At 43.4% G+C, this 11,743-nt stretch overlaps 1 long non-coding RNA gene across 1 annotated transcript; it reads left to right on the top strand.

The window, feature by feature from the left end:
- Positions 1 to 2,345: 2,345 nt before the first annotated feature.
- On the top strand, positions 2,346 to 11,196 carry LOC125618486. Its single transcript, XR_007349787.1, has 3 exons — positions 2,346 to 2,700; positions 8,414 to 8,464; positions 10,848 to 11,196. It is a non-coding gene; the product is annotated as an uncharacterized LOC125618486 (long non-coding RNA).
- Positions 11,197 to 11,743: the final 547 nt, after the last annotated feature.

The raw sequence follows: 11,743 nt of genomic DNA, 5'->3' as shown, positions 1-11,743 counted from the left end.
CGGACTGGATCTGCATGATTGGTCCCTCTGTTACTGAGGCTTCCAGGTTCTTAGACTGAGCAGCTACTGATTTCCCTGAGTCTCCAGCCTGCAGATGACCACTGTGGGACTATCCAGCCTCTGACATGTGAGCCAATCTAATAAATATCCTCTTATAATTTTATATATATTCTATTGGTTCTGTTCCACTGAAGAACCCTGACTAATGCAACACGTGTGCACTCATGGATAGAATTATGTAAAGGGAGGTGGGCAGGGTGTAACCCTCAAAGTGTAAGTGGAGATCAGTCTTAGCAGGGTGGGGTGATGAGGGTTATATTGGTAGAGCAGGACTCCTGGCTTCCTAAAAAACAAGTCCTAACTTGTGCTGCAAGTTTTATTGGGAGCTCAGGACTCTGGAGGAGTTCTCTGGGCCAATAAGCAGGCAAGTGGCCACAATAGTTCTTGTGCCCTCCAAGGACTGGGTGCACCCTGATATAAGCAGAAGACACTCAGGAAGGTGAGAGGGAGTCTATTGAGAGAACCTTAATCCCTGCTCCTTGGAGGTATCAGGCTGATAGCAGAAAGAACACATATGTGCCGGGAAGTATAAATATCATGATTAATGATATCAACTGCAACAATAGCAATAGCCACAGTGTATTCAATGTCTACTTAGTGACAGGGATTTTCATGTATTACTTAATTTAATCCCCACAATGACTCTATAACGATACTTAATGATGAAAGGAACACTAAATCTCTCCATTTCATAGACTAGGAAATCAAAGTTTGTAAAGGTCACAGGTAGGAAGGCATAGAATCACATTTGAACCAGCTCATTCTAACTCTGGAGCCCCTGATCTCTACTGCTTTCTTTACTGCCAGTAAATATTCCGTGCAGCTCCTCTTTGATCTGGTCACGGGACCACAGCCCAGTGATGTCAAGAGGCCCTTATAGCGTAATGAATTGCATGTCCATAGCATTAATTATAAAGATGCAAAATTAAAATGTTTTCATTTTTATTACATATAATCTTAAAGTATGCTAATAATATTAGTCAAGAACATAAGAAAAACAGATTAGAAAACAGGCTCTTTGAAGTCTATTACTTTAGTAGTTGTTATGGACTGGGCCTCCCAAATTTACAAGTTCAAGTCCTAATCCCCATTGCGATAGTATTTGGAGGAAGGACCTTAAGGAGATAATTAGGTTTCGATGAATCCTGAGGTAGAGCTCCCGTGGTAGGATTAGTGCCTATATAAGAGAGGTTTAGAGAGACCAGAGCTTGCTTTCTCTCTCTCTCTCTCCATGGGTATACACTGTGGACAGGTCATGGGAAGACTCAACAAGAAAGCAGCCATCTCCAAGCCAAGGAGAGAGTCTTTGCCAAGAAATGAATCTGGTGGCACTTGAATCTTGGACTTCCAGTCTCTAGATTGTAAGAAAACAAACATCTGATGTTTACACCTCCCAGTCTATGGTATTTTGTTAGGACGGTCTGAGCTAAGATAGTAGTTCACCTCCACAGCTCAGCAAATACTCCCCTGTGCATGCCTCTGAAGTAGATTGATAGGGGGTTGTTGGCCGTATTTTGAGTTCCCCCTCCCACCCTCACATTAGATTTGGGTGCTCTTTTTCTCACGTGTATTTATGAATAATTTATGCAATAACTTTTTAACACTTTATAGCAAATATGAGTTGCTTTATGATTCTTTAACAGATGAGGACCCTTTCCAGTCCAGTGGCCCCAGATGAATGAGTAGGGAGGTATACAGATTGTTCTAGCCAGCTTTTTCACTCTGCAACTAAAAGACCTGACCAGAACAACTGTAGAGGAGGAAAAGTATATTTGGGGGTTCATGATTTCAGAGGTTCAGTCCATAGGCAGCTAGTTCCTTTCCCTGGGGCTCAACGTGAAGTAGTACATCACGGCAGAAGAGTATGGCGGAGGGAAGCAGCTCACATGATGATCAGGAAGCAGAGAGAGACTATTCACCAGATACAAATTATATACCCCAAAGCCACACACACCCCCCATGCCCACCTCCTCCAGCCACACCCTACCTGCCTTTAGTTAATCCAGATAATCCACTCAGATAATCATTTCAAGGGATTAATTCACTGATTGAGTTAAGGTTCTTATAACCCAATCATTTCTCCTCTAAACCATCTTGCACTGTCTCACAAGTGAACTTTGGGGAACACCTCACCTCCAAACCATAACACGGGTGGCCCTCACAACTGACAGGAGAGTAGGAGTTGCACAAACTACTGGACTGTACCCTGTCCTTGCTCTGGGAGTCATCCATGACTCTGAGGAAGGCTCTGATGATCTCTTACACACTGTGGTTTGCCAGGAATTTGCTGTGGGGAGTCTGGTATGTGTTCAGGGACCGGCAGCTGTGGTACCATTGTGGCTGAGGAGAATGGTGACCTGTAAACACAGACATGTGGAAAGCCATGGCATGGGAGGGGACACCAGTGCACCTCAGACTGCCTTAGCAGTTAAGGGCCTCCTCCACAGCAGGGCTACCCAACTTCTCACCCTAGGGGAGGTTCATCAGGTCCTCAAGGAGGAGAAATCTGAGAAGGTCATTGAGCCTAGTGCTTCAGTCTTTCAGGTTCAAAAGGAGAATCTGCACTGTAACAAGCTCCCCGTGGTGCTGGGCTGGGGCCACACTGGATACGGAGGATTTGTTCTACCCCTTGGAGTCAAGGTAGGCTATATTTCAATAATCATCTTAGTCAAATAAGATGGTAGTTCAAAAAAAGATATTTATCTGGTTTAGCAGTTTTCTTACCTTTTAGAACATCTTTCTTAGCAACCCAAATCACTTTAGCTTCAAGGCAGTTCTGTTCTTCGTTGAGAAGGAGATGCAAAGTAGTCCCCTCCCATATCATAATCCTTGGTTATTTAAAGACTACTAAGTCAGATCTATTTTTAAAAGCATGCTTCTCTCTGTTCTTATGCCTGCTTTATGCAGTTTGGTCAGGAGGAATGAAATTATGGGGGAACTTTAGGCTGAGGAATTGGTGTTTGGAGCATGCATGCATCTGCTCATTCAGTCAGAACCTCCTCACACATTCAAATACGACCCACTCTTTGTCCTTTATTTTTAAATTATTATCATTATTATTGTGCCAGAGATTGAAACCATGGGTGCTTAACCACTGATCTACATCCCCAGCCCATTAAAAAAATTTTTTTTTTCAATTTTAAGACAGGTCATTGCTAAATTGCTAAGGTTGGCTTTGAACTTGCAATCCTCCTGCCTCAGCCTCCCAAGCTGCTGGGATTACGTGCACACCTCCATTCCCAGCCCATTCTCTATGTCATTTAATTAATTAATTAATTAATTAATTAATTTGTTTTGGTACCAGGGATTGAACTCAGGGGCACTCGACCACTGAGCCCCATCCCTAGCCCTATTTTTGTATTTTTATTTAGAGACAGGGTCTCACTGAATTGCTTAGTGCCTCACTGTGGCTGAGGATGGCTTTGAACTCCCAGACTTCCTGTCTCCGCCTCCATTCTTTATTTTAAAGGGAGGGCAGAAATGATCAAAGTCAAAATCTGAAGAGAGGATGAAACTCTCCATTGAACTTTTAGCCTCACCACTTCACTTATCAGAACTTGATCAGGGTAGTTCACAAGCACAGCAACCTGCTTTGGATTTTCTCTTTTCTCCCTGGCTCTACATCGCTTCCAGTTGAAAGACTTAGGAGCAAGAATTCAGCCATCTAGCATGACCAGGCAAAGGAGCCTGAAAAAAACACAATAAGAAAGAAAGCCAGCAGGTTGTGTTTTAAGTACCCAAGAGTCTGTGATAGGTGCCAAGCCACTTCCCTCTCTGTCTTGTCCCCCGTACTCTGCTTCTTTCTACCCCAGCTCTTTGTGCCATTGTGTGACTTTAACCCAATGTGTAGATTCTGTCTCTGGAGCACTTATTCTTCTAAACCTTTTTCTCTGAGGATGGGATGGGATGTGTCCTTTGGTAAAGAGGCTAACTAGTCACCTGGTGATGGGTTCTTTTACACACCTACCTGGAGAGACACAGTGGGGCAGATGGAAACATTGCCTGCTGCTGTGATATCCTGGGGGAGGGATGAACTCCTCCAGGAGAATGGGAGGAAAGAGGAGGAGGTCCCCAGGAGAGCCTATGTAGCCTCTAGATTTCCAAAGGGCAGGGATATCCAGAAGTCTGCTGTTACCCTGACCCCACCCTCAGCTTCAGGTAAAATGAGAACTGGGATGTAGCTCAGTGGTAGAGCGCTTACTTAGTATGTGTGAGGCACTGGATTCGATTTTTAGCACTGCATATAAACAAAATAAAGATCTGTCAACAACTAAAAAAAATATTATTTTAAAAAAGAAGGTAAAATGACACAGCCTGAGCAGGGGACACACTGGAGACTGCTGGTTATCCTGACAGCCTATGTGGAGGTGCTCTGCATGGGGAGTATGACTCACCAGTCTTGGTCATGACTCTGGACCCAGGATTCACAAGTGTTCCAAAATTAGCAACCAGTACGTACACCCACAGAGTAGTTAGACACTTCCCATTGAAAATGCTCAATGGGATAAATACACAGAGAAAGGGAAGGCTGAAACAGCTGTCGATTACCACAGCTCTTCTACTTAGCCTGCAGAATGTATTCCTCTCTGCTTCCCTGTTTACATTTTCCTTTCTGAGGAGCATATTCCTCTTTGCTGCACCATTTAGAACCTGTCCATTCATCCATTTAATATTTTTTTGTTGTGGTTGCTTTGTAGCGCTGGGGTTGGAACCTGGGGCCTCACACATGCTAGGCAAGCACTCTACCACTGAGTCACATGCCCGGCTAAGAATTCATGTTGAACATCTTCCTGGGTCTAGCCTGTTCAAGATGCATGGGAGAGTCAGTAATGAGGCAGTCTTTCAGTTCACCAGTCAATGGCAGTGACTTAACCTCTTACGCTGTGATTTTCTCATCTGTTAAATGGCGGTGACATACTGATTCATTGACTAATGCACCTGGAGCACTCACCAGAGTACCTGACACTTAGTAGACATTGAATTAGTACCCGCTGTTAACTTCTGTTGAGAAACTACTGATGTGCAACTAAGATTATTGGTGTCCTGTTTTGCCTACTGGTGCCATAGACAAATCGTTATCTTGGGAGCTTCGGGCATCAGCAGTGCCACAACTGGGAAGGCAGCCACCGCGGTGATGGGACTGGAAATGCTGAGCTCAGCATATGGCTCTATTCTATTGGTCAGACCTCACTCAGTCAATCTGCAAGGAGCCAGATAATCAATTAGTGCCTGGAAAAGATGATAAAGATCGATCTAAAATACAATTTAATTTTATAGTCATCATTCATTTCCTCTTTATTGTGGGGAGCCACCCAAACACCTGTACAATGAAAATAAAGCCTGGGAATGCCAAGGTGTGTCTGTGGTTGTAGTCTCACGGGTAGCAGGGGAAAGGTCAGATTGCAAAACCTGTGCCACCTGCCTTTAATGGAAAAACCATGCTGCCTTCCAGGCCTGCAGGTTCTCTGGGCCCCAGTTCCTTCCTGGGGCCTTTTCCTTGGTGAGGTTTCTGGACCCCTGAAGACACTGATAGTTTCTGCTTTGCAAGCTCATACAGGTGTTCCAGATTGTTGACAGTCCCGTGGTATTGTTGTTATCTTCATGTGAGTTCCTGAATACATCCTATTTATTTCTGTATTCCTGGTGATCCTTCCAAGAGTACCTTTGGGTTTGGAAAAGGCGGGATAGACCCTCTGATCCTCCCATAAGGACCTGGGCTGCTGGTGTGGTAGTAGGGGATTGGCCAACAAAGTCATTTGTAAGGAGCTACCTCCAGATGCCTAAAATAACTCTGCCACTAGCTGGTCACTCAGCCCCACTAAAGAGCAAACCTACTTCAGGCAGGGAGAAAATGACTAAACATCCAAAGAGAAGTAACTGTTGCTTGAAGTAGATTTTTTTAAAAATAATTTTTTTAGTTGTCAATGGACTTTATTTATTTATATGTGTTGCAGAGAATTGAACCCAGTGCCTCACACATGCTAGGCAAATGCTCTACCACCGAGCCCCAACCCCAGCCCTTGAAGTAGATTTAAAACGGACAAAGGCAGTGAGTCCTCTCTGAGGCTCCTTGCAGGTCTGTGACTCTAGGATTGCAACTACCTGGAATTACAGATAACTTGAAGCTGGGCTGAAAAACCTCAGGGGCAGAGGAGACAAGAAGATAAAAAAAGTGAGATAGTGCCGGGTGTAGTGGCGCATGTCTGTAATCCCTGTGGCTCGGGAGGCTGAGGTAGGAGGATGGCAAGTTCAAAGCCAGCTTCAGCAAAAGCAAGGTGCTAAGCTACTCAGTGAGACCCTGTCTCTAAATAAAATATAAAATAGGGCGGGGGATGTGGCTCAGTGGTCGAATGCCCCTGAGTTCAATCCTGGTACCCCCTCTCCCAAATGAGATAGTTTAGGAAGTGAGTGGGAGGGTGAGAAGAGTTTTGAGATTTTTCCAATTGAGATTTGGTTGCATTAAGAGCCTTTTTTTTTTTCTCCCAGCATTGCAAGGTTCACCTGTCTAAAAGGCATTTAGAAATTTGCCACTAACAGACTTAAATCTTTACCAATCTGGCTAATTGGTGTGGTTTGAAAGTAGCTACAGGACAGATAAACAGAAATTTGGGTCTAGAGCCTCCACCCTTTGCTGGGCCTGAGTTCTACCTCCAGCAGACTTGATTTACACATTCCCAACTTTTGTAATCTTTCAGTCACCTCCTTTGCAAACTCACTGAGTATTTTCCTGTCATTTTGCAAGGTTTTCTTCCTGTGCCATGATATGGTGGAGCTAGACAAAGTTGGCATGATATTTGCCACTTGTTAGTTATGTGATTTGAACATATTTAACCTGTCGGAGCTTCAGTTTTCTCATCCATAGAATGGAACCACATTAGCCTCACTAGTAGTGATACCATAAGAATTAAATGTCTACATGCATACCTGATCCTAGTTAAACTTGAACTGTAAAGCTTTTGAATAGGGATTATGTGCACATCCAGGTATGTCATTTAGTAGCTGTAAGGCCTTGAACGAGTTATTGTGCTTCAGTTTTATCATCTGTAAAATGAAGTGAATTTACTATCTAACTTCAATTTATTTATTTTTTTATTTTGGTGCTAAGGATCAAACTCAGGACTTTATGCATGCTGGGTAAGCACTCTACCACTGAACCACATTCCCAGTCTAATTCAATGGTTTTTGATAATGATTAAATGAGTTAGTGTGTGTAAGATGCTTGGCATAGCAGTCATCAGGTGGTTGTGCTATGTCTTAGCTGTTAATATGATTATGCAACACACCCAGTAGAATATCCAGCACTAAGTAATGTTAAAAGTAAATTGAATCTCTTCCCACTGAAACCTTGAATTCTAAACTTGCTGTGGGTGCTGTGGAGCTCCTTCCGTTCTAGCTGTCCTGTTTAGAAGACTTTTCTCCAGCTAACATGAAACTGGAGTCATGGTAGTTGCTGGGCAATCAGGCCCACGTTTGGTGGCACAGGTAGGTCAGCAGGTGTGTCCGGAGGAGGTGAAAAGGGTGGAAAGGACCATCAATATTCACTGACTTCATTCCATTATTGGCCTGGGGTTCTAGGCTCAGGAATACATCAAAGAGGGAAGACACAGTGTGGTGACTTGGGGGTTCCACTTAGGAATCAGGCAAGCATCCTGCCTTTCTGGAAGGAGGTGTCCCCAAAACAGATTTAGCTCTGCATTTTGTCAGCTCTGGCACATGCCAATGGAGGTTCTGGGCTAGCTTCAACGGGATGTTTTTGTAAGCCTGCAAAGCAAAGTAGGCCTCAACAACTTCCAGTTGCAAGGCTTTGGCTCTGCATACAGCACAAGGTTTCTGCTTGCTGTGAGGGCTGCTGGTGCTTTGCCCTCCAGGGAGCACTGATTCTGGAAGGCTGCCCTGCAGGGAGGGGAGCTAGGCTGTTGGCCCAGCTGCCCGCTACACTGGTCCAAACCGGCTGTGCTGGGTCTGCAAGGAGAAGGCTTTCCGACCTGTCAGCAGAATCCGTCACAGATTGAGCACTGCCCTGTGCAAGGCACGGTGGAGGGCACAGTGGACATGGCCATGAACTCAAGGAGTTCACCAATCTGCTGGAGGAATCAGGAGCACTTATAGAGTAAACTAATACTAGGATATCTGAAGTCGTTAGTTTGTCCTTGTGGATATCAGTAACCTGTGAGACCCTTTAAACTCCTGAGATTCTAAGTACAACCCAGCTTGCTGGCGAGGCATGATAATATCAGCTGTACGACAGGCATTCTTCTAAAGGAATATATATATATAATTATTATTTATATATTTTTCCCCCCTACTTATTTGCCACAGTGATCTTTTGTAGTTTCAATATTCTCATTTTCAGATGGAGAAACATGGAACAGGAAGGTGATGGGATGAGCCAAAGATCATACAGGTAAGAAATGATGGAGTCGGGCTCCTTATTCTCAGGTTCCAGAAGGTCACACCTTTATCTTCCTGGTTCAGTCACCTGGAGTCAGGGAAGGTGGCTCTGGGAACCACACTGGCAGACATTTCTTCTTCTCGGGTTGTGAGGGACTCACTGGTGGCTTCAGTTGATGGGGTTCAACCCTTGAATCCAGCACCATGTCTGCTCCTGCCCTTGCTACTGAGGCTACTCATAGTTGCATTTAATGCCCTGAGGGAGAATTTGTTCAGCTTGCCCAGTGTCCAGCCAGAATATGAAATTGTCTCAGGGAATAGGTCTTCTGCCAGACACCTCAGAGGCTTTTGGTCTGCTTCCAGATAGCTACCATTACAGGAGAAGTAGATGCCAGTGCAATCAATTGTGACTGGAATGGTAGAGGTTGCATGGTAGAGAGAAATCAAATCATTCCCTGCAACCTGAAAGAGCTTGCACAACACAGGAATCCACAAAGAAGGGGTGTGATACCTCTATCTCCCTAATCATGCTGAGTTGCTGCTTGCTGATCACTCAGAAGCCTGAAAAAACATACATGTTTGCACAAGGTATGTTTATAATATTGGTAATACTACCGAAAAATAAATCTATCCAACTATCCAGCCATAAGAGATTGTTTAAATAAATTCAGGTCCCCCCAAACACCAGATTACCATATAGCAATTGAAATCAATGCTATGTAAGTAAATGTTTTAACATTAAAAAATGTTTTTTTCAATTTTGTGTTAAATGTCAAGATCAACTTGAAAAACAGAATGGATAGTCTGATCCTATTTTCATAAAGAAAAAATGTATTTGCATGTTGTTTTAGGCTATTTTGTTGTTGTTTCTATAACTGAATACCACAGACCAGGTGATTTATAAAGAATGGAAGTTTATTCACTTTATGTTTCTGGAAGTCCAACAGCATGGTGCCAACCTCAGCTTGGCATCTGGTGAGGGCCTTCCTGCTGGGTCATGACGTGGTAGAGGGTATTACATGGCGAGAAACAGGAATCATGCTAGCTCTACTTTCTCTTCTTATAAAGAGGGGGCCCCATCCCCATGACCTCATCTAATCCTAATTCCCTCCCAACGGCCCCACCTCCAAATACAATTACTATATGATTTTGGGGATTAAGTTCCTAATACATAAAATTTGGGTGATACCCTCCATAACATGCTTATAGAAAGTATTTTAATTTATATACATAAACATTTATAGATATTATCTCTGAAGGATTACAGGTTAGATTAAGTTCTTTTGTTTATTTGTATTTTTTTGTATTTGCATTTTTTATACAATAAACCTGTTATTTTTTAAAAACCTAATGGTATATTAGAAATAACCCGAGTTTTCTAAAAAAAAAAAAATCATATCACCTTAAATATTTTTTAAAAATTGATTTGTTGTTCTCTCTTTCTTTCTTATCCTATTTTTGATGGTAAGCAAATACTGGTCATTGTAGAGAAAAATATAGGCCCATAGTTGACTTAATAATTAGAATATGAGAGCTGGAAGGGGCTTCAGAGATCATCAGGCCCAATTCCTTATTTAGCAGATGAGAAGCTAGATCCAGGGTCTTAGCTTGTTCCTGTAAATTGTGGGTGACAAAACCTGGGCTGGAATCCAGGTGCTAAGATTCCCAGTGCAGGACATTTCTACACCATCATGCCAGGCCATTACATTTGCCTCGGTGACGCACAGAGAGTATTGGGATCACTCTGCAGGGAGGTGTCAACTCTAAGCACAGGAAAGACAGTGATGCTGAAGATGGTCAGTCAGCTCTGCAGCTCTCCTCAGTGGCCAACTGCAGATTCCACAGTGAGAGTTAAGACAATGTCACCAGCGATGGGAAGGCAATTATGGTAGCCTTTTCTGGAGATCGGCTATCTGGAAAGCTTGTAGGTGAGTCACATGAAGGCAGAGGCCAGGCCCCGGGCTTCCCTCCCAGTTTCCTCCTCTTATTCAATTATTGGGTCATAAATGCTACTTGAGATATTTTCATTCTTCTCTTAACACTTATCTTTCTGAAAAGTAGAGCAGTGTGCCCTTAACCCTTGTGAAACCAACTTCAGATGTTGCAATGAAACTATTGCTTTGTCAACTTCTCTGCAGAATTCTTTGCACTTGCACTATTATGTTAAGATTTTTGGTCACACACATCAGAACTCCCACATGAACCAATTCAGGCAAAAGAGGGAAAGTACTAGCTCAAGAAATCCATGTAAAAGTTGACTCTCCAAACTGAGCAAAGGCTAGGGGGACATGGATCCAAGCCTTGGGAACCACAGGAACCAGAGACTTCAGGGCACCAAACCTTTGTCTCTCGTCTCTTTTCCTTACTCACGGTGGCTTCCTTCTCTTTCACTGCAGAGAGGCTGTCTCTATTTCCTTGCCTGTATTTCCATGTGTCTCCATCACCAGAAATGAACTTAGCCAACGATTTCTCATCTGCTCCAAGTTAAGACAGCCCTCAAAAGGGCCAGTGTGGACCAGCTGGGACCAGAGTGCTGGGTCATATAAGATGAAAATTCCAACATGAACACATTGTTTGCCCCACGGAATGAATGAAGGCCCCAGAAGATGGAAAGGTCAGGGCCAAGACATGGATATCCTCTCCCCCTCTCTGTTCTTAGAGATAATAAATTTGATGAGAAGAAACTGAACAATTAAATGGCAAGTGAGAATCCTCAAGAAGTCAAATAAAAATCCTGGCCAAGAACAGCCTTCTTTTTCTTCTTCTTGTTTTTAAAAACAATGTTTTTTGCATCCAGTGGGGGCAAAAACAAAAAACAAAACAACAACAACAACAACAAAAAACCTGCAGTGAATCTCTGCTTGACTTGCCTCCCAAAGAATCACACCTGGGTATTTTAGGACCTAAGTCAAGTTTGAAGAACTGTGCTCCCTCTTCCCAGCCCTCTCTTTAGAAAACTAAACCATGGGGGTAACAATCCTGTAATTTTAACTGTATTTATAAATCCCTGATTCTTTATGTAGTGTTTTTTTTTTCCTACACTGCACTTAGTCTGAATGTTGCTATTTTCACAGAGGAAATCAGTGGAAAGAGACTATAATTATAGGTCAAACACCAGCTCCGGAAGCAGTGAAGGCAGCAGAGAGCTGAGGACTCCCTGCGCTTTTCCGGTGACACTCTGGACATCTCTTCCTTCTGTCCCCAAGCCTGGGCCAGCACTTCACCTCTTTATCCCTATATCTTTGCCCCCTTTTGTTGGTCAGCCTCACATATCACAAGACAAAAAGGGAAG

This window comes from Marmota marmota, unplaced genomic scaffold, assembly GCF_001458135.2.
Source record: "Marmota marmota marmota unplaced genomic scaffold, marMar, whole genome shotgun sequence".
In the NCBI taxonomy this organism is placed as follows: Eukaryota; Metazoa; Chordata; class Mammalia; order Rodentia; family Sciuridae; genus Marmota; species Marmota marmota.
Note: the sequence above shows the minus strand (reverse complement) of the source record. Positions and strands in the feature narration are given on the sequence as shown.